Below are 17055 nucleotides of genomic sequence, written 5' to 3'. Positions count from 1 at the left end.
GTTGCCCTACTCACTATGATGGCTAATTTTATGTGCCAACTTGGCTGGTCATGGAATGTCCCAATTAAACACTATTTCTGGTTGTATCTGTGAGGGTGTTTCTGGATGAGATGAGCATTTGAATTGGTGATTTATTAGAACAGAAGGCCTTCCCCAATGTGGGTGGGCATCGTCCAATCCTGTTGAGGGCACAAATGGAACAAAAGGCAGAATTCTTCCTCTTTTTCCTAACTCATTGCTTGAGACAATACATTTCTTCAACTAAGATTCACACCACCAGACCCCCTGATTCACAGGCCTAATGACTGAGCCTAAATTATATCACTGCCTTTCCTGTCTTTACAGGAGATTGTAGAATGTCTAAGACTCCACAAATAGGGAACTAAATTCCTCAAAATAAAACTTCTTCATATATGTGTGTGTGTGTGTGTGTGTATAATTTATATATATGTGTGTGTGTGTTTATGTGTGTGTGTGTAGGAATACACACACATAAATATAGATATAAAATTTCTCTGATTGGTTTTGTTTCTTTGAACAACTCTGACTGATAGTTTGGAAAATCACAGACAGATCCTGTTGTTAGACTTGGCTTCATAGAACTCAAATAGAACTTGGAGGAAACAGCAAAATCAAGTATATGAAAATTAGTTCCAAACTATTGGCGACAAAATAAAGACACCAGAAACAGACAACCAGATATTGGCCCAGAGGGGTTTCTTTTCCAGTAGAGATTAGGTGCTCCTTGGAAAGCCCAGACAAAGATTACAGGTGAGCTCTTCCAAATCTGGGGTTGTTGGGTGAGCCTTTCACAAAAATCCAGAGGGCAGGAGAGCTGTCACAGGCCTTCTCCAGTAATCCGTAAAGGATGATTAATCCACATGGGAAGGCACGACAAGGAAGACTGTGGCCATTGATGTGAATCATGTCTGATGATATCCCAAGTCTTCCCCATGTGTTACTAGGCTTGTCTCTCTGACTGGCATAAGCAGATGCATATATGCTGGACCCTCTCAAGCCCTGGCATAAAATGACCACTACCACACAGTTCCTATCTTTCAGATCACCAGTGTCTCCTAGATCTGTGGTCACCATTCATTCCACTTTTTTTTCCTGTGTGTTTCACTGTGCAGCTTGTGGGCTCTAAGTTTCCCCACCAGGGACTGATGCTGGGCCCACAGCAGTAAAAGCACTGAGTTTTAGCCACTGGACCACCAGGAAAGTCCTGCTGTTCATTCTTCTCTCATTTATACTTCATTCCACGTTCGTGATCTGTCTGCAGAAAATAATGTCTTCTAATCTACTGTGTACAGTACAGGTACACAGTACAGTACACAGAGGTATGCTGTTTGGATTCAAATACAACAATTATTCCTACCAGCTGAATATCCTTCATTGCTTTTGTGCCTCAGTTTCCTCAACAGTAGAGTGAGCATACTAATAAGAATTATGTCTTCAGGCTGCCATGACCCTTAGTGGGTTCATGCAAAGCATTTACAGTAGTGACTAACAGTCCTGAATATTCATTGGAAGGACTGATGCTGAAACTCCAATACTTTGGCCACCTGATGCGAAGAACTGACTCATTGGAAAAAGCCTGATGCCGGGAAAGATTGAAGGCAAGAGGAGAAGGGGCTGAGAGAAGATGAGATGGTTGGATGGTATCACTGACTCGATGGACATGAATTTGGGTAAGCTTTGGGAGTTGGTGATGAGAGGGAAGCCTAGTGTGTTGCCCTGGGGTCGCAAAGATTCGGACACGACTGAGCCACTGAACTGTACTGAATTAATACACACTAAGCTTTCATGTCAGAGAAGGCAATGGCACCCCATTCCAGTACTCTTGCCTGGAAAATCCCATGGACGGAGGAGCCTGGTAGGCTGCAGTCCATGGGGTCGCTAAGAGTCAGACATGACTGAGCGACTTCACTTTCACTTTTCACTTTCATGCATTGGAGAAGGAAATGGCAACCCACTCCAATGTTCTTGCCTGGAGAATCCCAGGGACGGGGGAGCCTGATGGGCTGCCGTCTATGGGGTCGCACAGAGTCGGACACGACTGAAGCGACTTAGCAGCAGCAGCAAGCTTTCATGTAAAGTTAATAAGGACTGTTACTTTATCGCCATGCATGTCTCCAATCAAATAAACCCTCCTTTCTGGATACTTTATCATGCTAGCTCCACCAACAAGAGTCTACTTTCTCTGACATTTTCCCTACTTATAATTTGTGTAACATAATCAACATCTTAGAAACATATTGACCAGTTCGCCAGCTGTTTTGTTCCACAAGTATTACTTTCATCTATGTGAAAGTCTCCATTAACTTATTAACTTTTGCATATGTCTTCATGTATACATTTTGTTCTTAAAAATTTTAGCACGAATTTCCAATTCATCAGCTTAGTAGCTCATTTTATCCTCATATAATATAGCTATATAGAGGACAATACATATGAAGATTCAATAGCACATAAGGAGACACTGAACTCATACTTTTCATTAAGAGATCCCCAGTGATATTCCACACTGAGAATGTCATAAACCCTATTGCCTACTCATTGCTTTGCCAGAAGGCACAATGTGGGTGGTATCTGATAGAAGAATTGGCAAAAATGTACTGAAGATTTGGTTGACCATATCTGGCCCATCTGTCAAGAAAAGATGCCCCAGGCTGACGTGTGTTGCATGAGAGTTGACGGACAATGTGGGAGAGAGAGGAGTTGGTTTAAAGGATTTAGGATGAGCAAGTGCACAGGAGCATGAATGTGAAACAACATGGCCTTCTCGGGGAAGAAAGCATATTCTGGCCTCATGGGAGAAGAAGAGAGTTAACGAAGGGAAAGAAGATAAGTGGCCCAAGGCAAAGAAACATGAGTTGGATGTGGTGAACTCCACTGAGATCCAATTTCTTTTCAAATCTACCATTTGGGTGCCAGTGCACAGAACAGATCAAAAGAGAGGGTCAGAAGAAGAGGGAGACTGAGCACCCATGGCCGCCTTGCTCCAATATCACGTGAGCCTTGTGCATGAGCGAGCACACCATGTCTGCTGCCACGTGGAACAGGGCGTGGCTGTGAACACAATCGTGGAAGGCAAGAACCACGGTATTGCAGCAGAAGCCATATAGGCAACCATTAACTGTATGTTAAACCAGGTCAATCCTGTCGGGACCATCTTGAGGAAAGGAATGACCACATCCATGGCCACCTGCAGTAGTGCTTGAATGCAAGTGTCAGATGCATTTTGAGTTCCAGCAGCCTCACACGGAGGCCCCAACGATTGCAGCCCCTAGTTGAGCCCTCCAAGTGCATCCGACCCAGCCCTCTACCCTGCCTCCCTGAGGCAGGGTCTAGACTTAGCCCTCACCACCTGGCTAAGGGCTGGTCTCCAGATATCCTAGGGGATCTGCCTGCCTAAGCCATGCTGCTGGTACTTCCCTTTGGGGGGCCGGCATGGCCCGACCTCCTGGCATCCCTTCCTGGGGTCAGTTGTGGGCCTGTTACTGACACTATTTGCCTGCCTGTCCAAATGTTCAATGCTCCTCCTTCTGCCAAAGGGATGAGTGTCCACATTGAAGTAATCTGCACAGGGCTTCCACATGTGCAGGTGAACACACACACACACACACACACTGACAAAAGGTCATTCACATTATCAACTTTATATTATATATGCAAACCTCCTACAAAAGATGTCTCTCAAATTCAATCCACTCATGAATGGAGTGAAAGCACCGGTTTCCCAGCATTCTGAATGTTAGATTTTCCAACCATCATTGTACATCTTATCAGGAAAAGGTGTGTCTTAAATACTTTGATTTGAATGTTTTTGAATAATACATGGGGGCAGACTGAAAAGCATTTGAATGAAAATTATACCGGTTATTCACTGCACTTCTGGAACTATTCTCTGTGGATTGCCAGATCAAGAACTTGGCCCATCGATCACTGGTCAGTGTGAGGGTGTCCCTGGTAAACCCAGACTTGGGTCTGGTTTCTGTAGTGATGGCATTCTGGTTTAGGACAGTGACCTTAACCTGTGAAGTTCAGTGGACCGGGGATCCTTAGTGTCAGAGTTGCCACCCTCGTCCTTCCCTCAGGAGATGGGCTCCATGCTGCCACAACATAGGGCTGGACCAGGGTATGAAAATTGTCGTGTGTCATCTTCTGGGACTTGGTTCAGTCACTAAGAGTAGATCTACATCTGGAAGAGTAATGGCTGCCCCAGTAGACCCACATCACTTGTCACAATCAGCAGAGAAACTCAGACCACACATAGCAGGAACTGGACCTTCATGTCGGTGCCACTGTGGCTGGAGACTAGGACGAAATTGTAGCCTGTGTCCTAGCCTGTGTCCCTGGGATACAGACAGATGGAAAAAGAAATCGCTGGAGGGATATAGTGACAGAAAAACGAATGGGGAGGCAGGAGGAAGGCTGAGAGGACACCAGTACTGGAAGCAAGGCACAGACTAGCCTGCATTTGCCTCTGTCTAGAGGAGACTTGTGCCCTAGGGGCTTCCAAGATACTCACAGCCTTTCCAGTCTGAGTCCACCCTTCCTCCAAGCATCACCAGAATACCTCCGTGCCTGGAGATCCATCCCAAATATCATGAGATGACCACCAGTCAATCCCAAAGTCTTGGCAGAAAGGTGGTCTAGGCCTTTCATGTCTTGGCATTCCTTCGGTGGGGAAAAGAATCAGAACAAAAAGCAGAAAAGGAACCCAGAATGGGCAGGCCCCTACTGATCCTGTTCTCCTATAACCTACCTGTCACCCATTCATTTATCTCCTAGGTGAGACCACATTCAAGGAAAAACATGAGTAGAATTAGGCAGCGATCCCCTGCTCTCCGAATGTGTGTGTGGGGGTGGGGGTGGGGGGAGGTGGGGTGTGGAAGGGGCAGGTGAGCCTTAGCGATTTACAAGGTCCTTGACCTCCACCGGAAGAACAGAGTTCTAAAGGTGCACACCAGGTTCAGGAGTTATGTGTGCTGCTTTATGAATGTGCCTGTGCACTGAGACCCTCCTTCTGAGTGTCAGGATATCCTGTGTTTCACATAGATGCCCTTGCATCATCACATTTATCCTCACATCAATAGTTATGAGGGAGACACATACAGCCTGGCCCATAAAAAGCCCTCAATAAATGGAAAAAATTATGCTCACTCTCTCAAGTCTTCCCCAGGTTCAAAATGCCTTGGTCTCTTATAACACAGAAAACATGCCCATTGATTAATTTTGTAATTGATAACCACAGATCCTGTATTTGGAGTACTGGTGAGAAGTAGTCCCACCTGCTCCATCATCCAAATCTCAGCATGTTTCTCTCCTGCCTGCTGACTTGGACTTGCATAGCTAAGTCTGGTAGCTCACATCTTAATGGATAAGTTATTCTTTAACACCAGTAGGTCATTATACTGAGACAAAGAAAGAAATTTCAGCTGTAATGACTGTATAGAAGACCTTCAACCTCCACATACAGAGGAACCCCTTGGGCGGGAGGTCACACATTGCAGCTTTGGGGATCCCTTGACCGTGATGGCAAGATGTGTGTTGCTGACACCTGCAGTCTTGAAGGTCCTTTTGAATAATTGGGGAGAAACCTGAGCCCACCACCCAGTGGGCACATCTTCAATCAGGATAGACTGTCACAGTCTTGCTTTATTTTCCTCAGGAGGATGATTTCAATGAGCACAAGGTTTTAATGACCTCCTTAGCCCTCCTTGCCTTAGGCTGTCCAGGCACCCAAGTTTGCCCCCTCAATCCAAAGTTACATGAGCCTTGCGCAAGCACGTGCCCATCATGTGTGGCGGCCATGTGGAACAGGGCGTGACTGTGGATGTGCACACAGAAGACAAGGACCATGGCTTCGCCCGAGGAGCAGTATGGGTAGCCACCCACCCCATGTTGGACAAGGTCAACACCTGTCTGGACCACCTGGAGGAGAGAATTGAGCACCTCTCTTGCAGCCTCCCACAGTGCTTGAATCTAACTGGTAGACACAACTTGAGTTACATCACCTGCTCATGGAGGCTCAAAGGAATTGGCAGTCCATACTAGACCCCTCCAAGGGCCTGGAGCCAGGCCTCAACCCTGCCTCCCTGAGCCAGACTCTAGACTAAGCCCTCATGACCTGACTTGGGGCTGGACTGCAGATGTTCTGGGGGATCTGCCTGCCTAGGCCCTCTTTCTCGTACTTCCCTTCACCTGTCTGGCATATCCCTATAACCTGGCATTTCCACCTGGGGCCAGGTTGTGCCTGTGACCCACCTAACTTGCCTGCCTGCCCAACTCCTGGATGCTTCCCCCTTTGCTTATGTTCAATAAGCAGATTAAAGAGTTATCTTAAAATTCTCTGGAATTACTATTCCTGCACCATGTTGCCAGTTGAATGTTTATTTCACAAAATGTTGTCAGCAAGATCAGCTCTAGAAAGGGTTTATGAATTTACTATTAGAAATTTTAAGTAATGTGTGTAGAATTTCATTTTTTAAAATCATTGCTGCTGCTGCTAAGTCACTTCAGTCATGTTCGACTCTGTGTGACCCCATAGACGGCAGCCCACCAGGCTCCTCTCTGTCCCTGGGATTCTCTAGGCAAGAGTACTGGAGTGGGTTGCCATTTCCTTCTCCAATGCATGAAAGTGAAAAGTGAAAGTGAAGTCACTCAGTTGATCACTAGTCAAAGGCAAAAACTTCAGCCACTCAAGTTACCTTTTCGATTTTGTTCATTCATATTCTGGTAATGAGTGATATGTAGTGAATAATTCCTAATACTCAAAGGACTGGATTTTAATTCAAATTGGACCAGGAGATTATGGTGTGCTTCCATGTTTTTGTTCCCATGACTTCTGATGTTCTCCAGAACTATGCTAGACCACTCCTCATACCCTCACCCTTAGCAGGAATAGGAGATACACCCCTCATGCACACACGATATCCAGGTATGCATCTGTCATCCTCATGAATAGGTGACAAGGATCATTTGTCCTAGGATGATGTCAGATTACCTACCATCCTTCTTACCTTAAAAAGGGCAGAACTTCAGTTCTGTCCCTGAGCCCCTCCCCCTACCACCCACCACCTCCCATCAGTGCCCAGATTACTGAGCCCAGAGTCCCACTCGGCATCTGCTGTGATGCACATGCGAAGCCACATCTTCATTGATGGTGCCTGGAGTCATCACAAACAATAACATCTACAATGGAAGCTTTTCCATCACACATATTTTATTGAAACACAACATTTTACAAATTGAAAATATTTTACACAGTCACCTGTTCCTCTCTGACATGAGTGGTACAGTACATCTTCCATTTGCCAAGACTGGTGAGATCAGCAGAGCAACTGAAACCATCTGTAAACAAGGCCTGTGGTTATATTCGCTACTGCAAAGGACCACAAAGAACTCCCCATGAGGACACAGGTTTTGGTAAAATATAAATGAACTGGAGGGTGAACAATGGCTCCTACTTATTCCTCTTGCTTGTGGTACTATTGGCACAAGTTCCACTGAAAGAAGTTCCCTGTGGCCTGAATCTGGCCCAGGGTGTGGCAATCACGATTTGTGGGGGACAGAAACCTGCAGAGACGTGATTTCTCATGTTAGGGTATTGGAGGCAAATACAAAGTTACATAAGAAACAAAGCTTTAATTTTCCCCATTAAAAACTGACAGCACACCTTCGCTCCTCCATTTGCTTTAGAAGGTTAACTTTGGAAAATGTGTCAGTTCTTCATCTGCCTCTTTATATGTGTGGAAATCATTTAAAAAGCTCAATAAGCCTCTTGCCAATGTGACAACTCAGGAATGCTCCTTTAAGGACCTGGCAGGAAAATCCTTGCAAAGCGGGGTGCTAGGTCAGAGAACAACTTAAGCAGTTGAAACCAGAAAGTGCTAGAGCTCCTGGACACTCAGAGAAAGAAAAGACCATCAAAGCAGTGCACAAGTCAGTAAAGCTGCAGGAGAAGATCATGAAAAGGTGAGGGAAGGTAGCATCTCAGGAGGATAACAGCATCCGCAGAAGCAAGAGGTGTTCCTTCTCAGAACTCCCTCAGGTTATGTTATTATGCAAGAGGAAGAAACATTATAAACAAAATTAAACAGTGTGCAGAAAGTGCAGAGGTAGGGAAATCATCTCCTGGCAGAGAGGACCACAATTCACTAGGAAAATGAAAAGTGAAGACTTGAACCCAATATTAATGCCTAACATTCAATAGAGGTCCACATTCACAAACTTCACACCTATGCACGTGCTTTACTATCTTCTATATCACAGTTATGGCCACCCAATGGTAGTGTGAGTGAACACGATTAGATGACAGGAGAAAGAGCCCTGAACTCACAGTGTCTCCCATATGTTTCACACCAAAGATCCTTGTCCTCTCCACTGTCAGTCCACTCTCCGAGCCTCTTCCTCATACCCCTGCTGACCCAAATTTCCCTAATCAAGAGGAAGCAAGACCTTAAATGGGGGAACTACTGGGCCCTTTCCCTCCCCAAAATGAGCTCCCCTTTCTGCTCACCCACTCCTGTAGCACAACACCACAAACAATGTGTAACTTCCCCTTCACTGTGGTACTAACAACACCTTCTTCCTTGAGAGTGCAGATAAGGTCCCCTTGAGGCAGTATCATTCCCACCAACCTGAAGACGCATATGGAAGTGAAGCCATCACCTAGCAGAAAAGGCTATCTAGCAGATCCACAAGGGGAGAAACAGATACAGCCTGGGGGCATAGCCCTCTCCAGCAAGAGGAAACCAAGGTTTTCATCCTCCAGTCGTCACACCTGACTCAGGAGTTTCCTGGACATCCAGGCTCATTGGTGCATGCCCGGAAGGAAAAAAGGCCTGTATCAAGGACGGCTCATTGACAAGACCTACCTGACTTCCTTTTTCCAACCAATGTGCAGAGTGTGCTCAGCGGAAGAGTGCCAAAAGCAAATGTGGAAAGTTCTAAAAACATACCCACACACAGAGATGAGACACCTCACAATTCACAATATCCCTGCTCTGCACAATGGCACAGAATTCTGACAACAAGCGACTTTCAACTTCTGCCCAGAGCCTACATTTCCCAAGGCTTTTGCGGCACAGATGTCTGATTCAGGCCAGAGGTAGCTTACCCTCCAGACCCAACATTTCCCATAACCCTTGCTTAGAGTAGTCTGACACAAGCCAGAGCCCACTACACCCAGAACCCCTCATTTTGAATGTCCCTTGCGGCATTGAAGTCTGACTCACCAGAGCTATCTTACCATCTGGATGCAACATTTCCCACAACCTTGACTTTAGAGAAGTCTGACTCAGGTGAGAGACAACTGATGCCCTGATCCCCACATTTCCTATGACCTCTGTGGCTCAGAAATCTGACCCAGGCCAAAGGGAACTTAAGAGCTGGGCCAAACATTTCCCATGACCCTTGCTTTAGAGAATTCTGACTCAGGCCAGAGCCAACTTACACCCCGAACCCCACATTTCCCATGTCCTTTAGAGAGGGTATCAGGCAGGAAGGAAAGGCGTCTCCAAATGGAGGAGATAGGCAGCAAGTGTCAGACACTTTTTCTCTCTCCCTTAAGCAGCAGGAGGAAACAAACTACAAGTGTCGGATTTTTCCCTTCTCTAATTTCTTTTAAAATTTTGTGTTGCCGTGACTTCACCTGGTTCCACCTGAACTTAACTTGCCTCAAACCCTGAGGTAACCATACATTTTTCTTATGGAAATGTTTTTCTTAAGCTATGTTAGTGAACTATGTATTTACCCTAGACTCTGTCTTTCTTCACATTGGTTCTGCCTAAGACTCAGAAGGGACTTGACAAGCCAGGATGTTTTAGTCCTGCAAGTGTTCTTTTAAGCTATGCTTCAAGGAGGCTATCACTTTGCTTGGAAACCTGCCTTTCTTCAAGATTCATGTCAATGGTTTTATGGCACAGGACAACTCACCTTGTGCCAATGCTATCACAAAATGCATGATGTGGGTGAGGAGCCTGGTGCCAGTCTCTGAGTTGTGAGACGTTTCCTTTCTCTAATTAGCAGCATGCTGGTAGTGATATCAGTTCAGTTCAGTTCAGTCGCTCAGTCGTGTCCGACTCTTTGCAACCCCATGAATCGCAGCACGCCAGGCCTCCCTGTCTATCACCACCTCCCAGAGTTCACTCAGACTCACGTCCATTGAGTCAGTGATGCCATCCAGCCATCTCATCCTCTGCCATCCCCTTCTCCTCCTGCCCCCAATCCCTCCCAGCATCAAAGTCTTTTCCAATGAGTCAACTCTTCCCATGAGGTGGTCAAAGTACTGGAGTTAGCGATATAACTTCTGGCTAAAGACTAGCATGGGGACACTCTTTCTGCCCCCTTCTGATGTCTACATCAGAAGCTTACACTATCTACTTCATACTTTTATAAAACTGTATTACACAAGCACTCTGAGTGATTAGGCTTCATCACTGGCGCAGAATTGAATTCCTCTCCTCTGGAGGCCAAGAATCCCCAATTCTTTCCATACTCAACAACATTTCTCCTTGCGGTACACAGGTCTGACACAGGAAAGTGCTACCTTACAACCTGAACCCAATATTTCCCATGACCCATGCTCTAGAAAACTCTGACTTGGGCCAGAATCAATTTATTTCCTGAAACCCACATTTCCTATGTCATTTTCGACAGAAAGTATGACTCAGGCCAGAGCTAATTTAACACCCAGACCCAACATTTTCCATGGTCCTTGTGGCACAGAAGTTTGACTCAGGACAGAAGTAACTTATGCTCCTGACCCAACATTTCGCATGCTCCTTGCAGAGAAGTCTGACTCAGGAAAGAGCCTATTTAACACCTGGACCTAACATTTCCCATGATCCTTGCTTTAGTGAAGTATGACTCAGGCCAGAGCTGACTTACTACCCCAACCTAACATTTGCAATCCGCTATGTGGCACAGATGTTTGAATCAGGCCAGAGAATCTTTACTACCCAGACCCAACATTTCCCATGACCCTTGCTTTAGAGAAGTCTGACTCAGGCCAGAGCCACCTTAGGCCTGGAACCCCACATTTTCTATGCCATTCATGATACACAAGTCTGACACATGCCAGAGCAAACTCACCACCCAGACCCAGCATTCCCCATGCCGGTGGGAAAAGGGAAGTCTGACTCAAATTAGAGCCATTTGACGTTCAGGATCCAACATTTCTATGGCCCTGTGTAACACAAACGTCTGACTCAGGCTAGAGCAAACTTTTCCCCCAGACCCAATATTTACCATGACCTTCTTGTGACACAGAGTCTAACTCAGGCCAGTGCCATCTTACCACCCACACCCAACTTTCCCCAAGTACCATAGTACACAGAATTCTGACAACAATCGCCATGTCCACAAGCTACCAATGCCACTCTGGGCCTTCTTTAGGACTTTCACAAGGCACTTGGGTTGTGTGAGCTTTGAAGGAAGTAGAGTCTGGCAGGTATCTCAGTAGAACATACCAAGAATAGCTGCTGACTTTCAGCTGTCTCTTTATGGCAAACAGGGACATCTCAACAGGAGAGCTGAGCTCAACCAAGTACAGTCAACCTCAATGGGCACCTCCCAGGAGACCCTCAGAATACTCTTCTAGGCCACAGTATAGGAGGGGCAGTGGCCACGTTTCCTGAGCTGTTTTTAACAGCCTAAGGCAGTGCCCAGACTGAAGCAGGAACACAAGAACTTGTCTAGCAGTGACATCTAATAGTCTGAGGAATGCTGTAAAGAAGGGTAAAGCCCCCGTTATAAAAGTCTCACCTGTGCCTGAAGGCAATCTATTCTCATGTCTCACTCAAGGATGTGCATTTCTATCATTGGTCTTCATGCTTTGCCGATCCCAGGCAGGGACAAGTATGTGGAAGGGGAAGAAAACACTTCTTGGATACAGGAAGCTTCTCATATTTTTCACACCACAGTGCTTTGTCCTTAATCATTATGAGCAGCTGCATCCAGTGCTGCTCTGCCCTACCCTCTGCCCACCTGCAACCTGCAGGCCTCAGAAGGAGAGACCACGGTCTATATGCCATTCCATCTTTCCTGATCAGAGACTCCTGCCCTCGTGTGACCCAGTAACCTCTATAAGCCTCTCTGAAAGAAGAGACAATCAAACTGGCTGGCCAATCAGCCATGAAATCCATTTATTTCAACATGTATTCTCCCCAATTTGGGGAACATTTACCTTACCCGTTATTTCTACTACAGTAAAAACACTCTGTGTCACCCCCAGATAACCATGTTGACTGGAAATGAAGTGGAGATGGAGGTGTGGGAACCACTGACTTTTGAAGCAAGAAAATATTACTTAAGAAGGCTTCTCACAGCTTCATAAATAACATCACCAGATATGGGGCCAGCTAAACCCAGCTCTAACACCCATCTACACCATATGTGGGGGGAGGAGCTCTGTTACCATGGCAATGTAATGATCCATTCTATACAACGAATGTCCCCTGCAAAATAGAGCTTTATCTATTTCTTACAAAGAGTACTCAAATCACAGGATTTGAGAAGATTAAGAAATAAACCAGTGAAAAGAACTGAGGATAGTTCTTGCTTCTATTAGCCTTCGTATCAGTGGTGGTTGTGGTGGATTTCTTATTAGCATCAGCACCAGCAAAAGCACTATCATGGCCACCACCATCATCGTCATTTCCAGTAGGCTAACATGCCACTCCAAATGACTGCTGGTATCCTGATGAACCTAGTTTCTGCACATAACAGGAAAGCAGTATAAAAAAGAAAGATACCCCATTGCAAAATAATCGCCTTCAAATGCCAAATATTTCCCATTTCTCTGTCACCCACAGAAATCAGGGGCAAGCATGAGCTTGACACAGATAACTTAGATTGAAGACCTTAGACTGAAGACATTACCATTCCCACCCGAGAGAAAACATTCATTATTTGAACTTGATACAGGTAACTTGATAAATTCATTCATTGATATGGATAACTTGACACAGATAACTTGATACATTCATCGATTGAGCTTGATAAATATCATTTAGATTGAAGACCTTAGACTGAAGACATTACCATTCCCACCTGAGAGAAAACATTCATCAAATATATGCCTCAGGAGGCTAAGTGACTATGCAGGGCTAGGGAACAGCACCAGGAATAGCACAGAGGAGCCAGGTCACATCTGACCTGTACTGAGTAGCGTCCACTTGTCTTGCTCAAGACTGTCAGTTCTTGAGACTGCCGCCAATGGGCAAAACACTCTTTGCGAGTGCTCTGCCTTGTGACTGCTTCCTAAGAAGACAATAGTCAGCAGAAGTACGCATGAAAAAATTCACTGAGGCCCTTCCCCCTCCAAAGAAGAGATTCAGGATGACTGGGATGCAATGGGCAGCCAGTACAAGCCTGTGTGGAAAGGAGAGAAGGGGCCACGGTTAGTGTTAAGTTTCACAACTCTTTTGTCTAGCAGATGAGCCGGGCTTGGTCACCATCATGTCTCATGGTGACTGAACACAGGTTAGGAGAAACCTTTCTCTCAGTATTATACATTTCAGTCTGTCACCGCATGAGGAATCCACAATGACACCCATCATCCAAGGATTTAAAGTAATTTAACCCATTAAAAGTGTAAAAGAAAAGAGGATGAATGTCAATGTGCTGGGAAAAGGCCACACACTCTAGTTTCCCACCAAAAAGGAAATGTGTAATTTGAACATCGGTGGGTGAAATTCAGGACTTGTGATGCCAGCTTCTGACTCAAACTTGTACCACTAATAAACCAGAGGAACCAGAGCTGTCTGTTGAGACCGAAGGTTAGAAGGCTCTTTGAGTACATTTCTACTGAACATTTTCTCCTCCCACTTCAGTTGAGCAAATGACCTCACCTGAATGTTGATAAATTAATCAACACAGAGAAAAGAAATAACTTAATATACAAAGAGGAAGAGTAGAAACCTTTCTGTCACTGCCAGGTAACAGTCACCCTCTGGCCAGCAGAGGGTTCACACCCTGGAAACTCTTCACAGGTGCAGGTGTGAAGCCATGTCAGCCGCCACATGAGGTGTCTAAGTTGACCAGTGCAGAATGTCACTCTCAGTAAGGAAAAGCCGAGTCCAGGGCTGCCTCTTGCTTTACAGCAGGACTAAGGACTTGTGGTTTCCGATAAGATGCTTCAGTAACTCCTGAGGTAACTTGAGGGACCAGAGAAAGGAAACAAGCGTGTAAATGAAATGATGCCAAAGTGTAAAGAGCTGGGGCAGGAAAAGGAAACGGTGGCAAGAAAAGGAGTTGAACCTAATACCATCCCTTTCTGCTCCAGCAGGTGGATTCACAAAGTGGGGGACAATATTCCTTGAGCACCAACTGTACCCGAAGTACTTAATAAAGGTTATCACACTGGATTCTCACAACATCCAAGACAGCATGCTAGAGATCCCATTGTGCAAAAGAGGGGGGAGTCAAGCTCAAATGTGATACTAAGAGAGAGCTGAGAGACTTTCAGATTCAGATACTGGAGGCTTTTTGTGTATGAAACACTTAGTATAATCCCAGCAATGTCTGCAAGGAAACACACAGCCAAGAATTACTTGAAGGGTGAAAATTTGAAGAAGTATTGATTCCTGACTTGACAATCACTTCTATTATATTCCCAGGAACCTTATCACATGTAAAAGGGGTCTGGGAATCCACCACTGACCACCACCCGCTTGGTCCACAGGTTCCATTTTAGACTTTTTCATAGACAGAAATATTTTCAATTACCTTCAGATCCATATTGTCATATTTGGGAAAATGGCACCCAGGCAGCACAAATTCCTCATTCATGTGGTTTATTTTCAACAGGCCAAGCCAGTCTATCTCTCTGCTGCCAGCTAGTACATGTATTTCCAAGCAGAATAAAAAGAGAGATCAACCCTTTGATGGTAAACCATCAAAATCATGTGATTTTGAAAACTGACATTCTAAAAGTCAATGTGTCTGCAACACAGGCAACAATGAACAGAGGATCATGATTAAGGACTGGAAAAAGATACCACTGTCTTATTTAAGGAACTGATTCAATTAACAGCTTCCACCACAGAATTAGCAAACCATGTCCAGGGAGAGACCTCGACACTGTTTTCTTAGGGACCCAGGAAAAGCATTTCAGCACCATCTTCAGTTATGCTACAGGTGACAGGAAACAAATCTTACCCTCTGCCCAGCATATTTGGCCCACATAACATAAGTTTGATCTTACGTGTCTAGTGGATCAGGCCAGTTGGTTCCAAATCCACTCTTCACTTGACAGTCCCCTAGGCTGACCAGCACTGGACTTTTCCATCACACGTCCTAGAGGAGACCTGCAAGAAGACTGCCTGTGGGTAGACAGACTAGCACAACTGCAGGAAAATCAAGTAACTTGGAAATTCATATAGGTGGGCGTCTGGGGCAAACACACCGTTTCCCTTATGTAGAGAAGCTTCCAAAAACATTGAGCTCTGGAACCCAATCATGCTACATCTTCCCATGATCAAGTAGGCCAAATGTTATGAAAGGTAACATAAGACAGAGACTGATCTTCAGAGATATGGCTGCCTCTTGAAAATGAACCACTGGTTCATCCTGCTTTAACCAAATATCACAGAGTAATTATGGAACATTACAGTGAAAGGCCGTGACACTTGAAGAAGGACAGTCTCAGAGAACACCTTTTACTTTTTCTTTTCTCAGAGCTTGGGCCAGTGGACAGTTTGACATCAGTCGCTGCTGTTAAACAAGGGTTAAAAAACCAATCAGAAAATTTTTTCCTTATTTATGCAAAAAAGATAATGGAAAACTTTTACAGAAAACTTATGAAACAGCCCTGGACCTACATGTAACTGGGTTAAATGACACCAAACACTTACATTTTCGGCAGAAGATCCCAAACTCCATTAATCGCAGAGGTAGTCAGATGAAATGCATTCAGTGTCATAACACATCAAAGACAAAGTCATATGATTAATTCTGCATTTAAAAATCAACACTATGCCCCAATGTTTATTCTCAAGGATGTTTATGAAGAAGGAACAATACCAGAATATAAACAAAATTACTCTATCAAACAAGAAATTATAATACAAACTAAAGCATAATCAGAAGTGAAGTTCATTTCCTCTCAGTTGAAATTTGCACAAAACTATTTAAAGAAATACTAGGGTGCCCCAGGGACACAATTTACTGAATGCAGTGGGATGAACATGTAAAATGAAAATGTTAAGAGCATCCAGTCTTGGCTGACAAGAGGGGCTCATGCACATCCACAGTGACTGTGCACATTCGAGCACCCAGCCGGTCCATTCAATTCAGAATATGCCCACTGAAAATACGTTTATTTGAAGAGTATTTGTGAAACACGACGAAGATCGCAGTTAAGCAAAGTCAAATGATTTCAATGCCCTAAAAAGGCCCACTCCATTATAATGTATAATGAAAACAAAAGGAGAACGCTGGGTGCATGATATCCTTCTCAGTTTGAAAGAAAGCAACAGCCCAAGAGAAGGCTCTTTTCTTATTTGTAACCTTCAAACATCACCAAGTATTTTAAGGGCCATTTGTGCTTGAATAGAACGATCTTAAACACACACAAAATGCAAAACTGCCTTCAAAGGTGACTGAAGACCAAGTCCAGGGTCTGTGAACAAGCCCCAAGCCAATCAAGCCGTCTGTGAACTCAATTTTCTCGTTAACATTCTCAGGATTTGTGTTCCATTTTAAGGCAAAACCACGAAGGAGACTAATCTGAAAGTTAACAAAGAAATGATATTAAACTTAAAGCCATGTTGTTAAATGAAACACAGAACACCAAGGCAGCCAAGGTCTGTCAGCTTTCGAAATAGCGCCCGAATGCCCTCAGAGACTTACTTTCTCCTTTCACGTGGAAAATAACAGAAACACTCTCAATGGTTAAGAAATGGTTAAGAAAGTTACCTAGGACTGTTACTTTATCACCATGCATGTCTCTGGTCAAATACACCCTCCTTTCTAGAGACTGTATCATGCTAGCTGCACCAAGAGTCTACTTTCTCTGATTATTTTTCTACTTACCATTCATGT

At 44.7% G+C, this 17055-nt stretch overlaps 1 long non-coding RNA gene across 1 annotated transcript; it reads right to left on the bottom strand.

Annotated features, from left to right (window-relative positions):
• Nucleotides 1-11781: 11781 nt before the first annotated feature.
• Nucleotides 11782-16381, bottom strand: LOC147341359 (uncharacterized). Its single transcript, XR_015159603.1, has 3 exons — nucleotides 15867-16381; nucleotides 13933-15320; nucleotides 11782-13383 (listed from the first exon to the last, which is right to left on the bottom strand). It is a non-coding gene; the product is annotated as an uncharacterized LOC147341359 (long non-coding RNA).
• Between the last annotated feature and the right edge of the window lie 674 nt (nucleotides 16382-17055).

Source organism: Bos grunniens, chromosome X (genome assembly GCF_055505025.1).
Source record: "Bos grunniens cultivar Pamir isolate PY7600 chromosome X, Bosgru_T2T1.0, whole genome shotgun sequence".
Taxonomy (NCBI): Eukaryota; Metazoa; Chordata; class Mammalia; order Artiodactyla; family Bovidae; genus Bos; species Bos grunniens.
The sequence above is the reverse complement of the archived record's forward strand: the minus strand, read 5'-3'. Positions and strand labels throughout refer to the sequence as shown.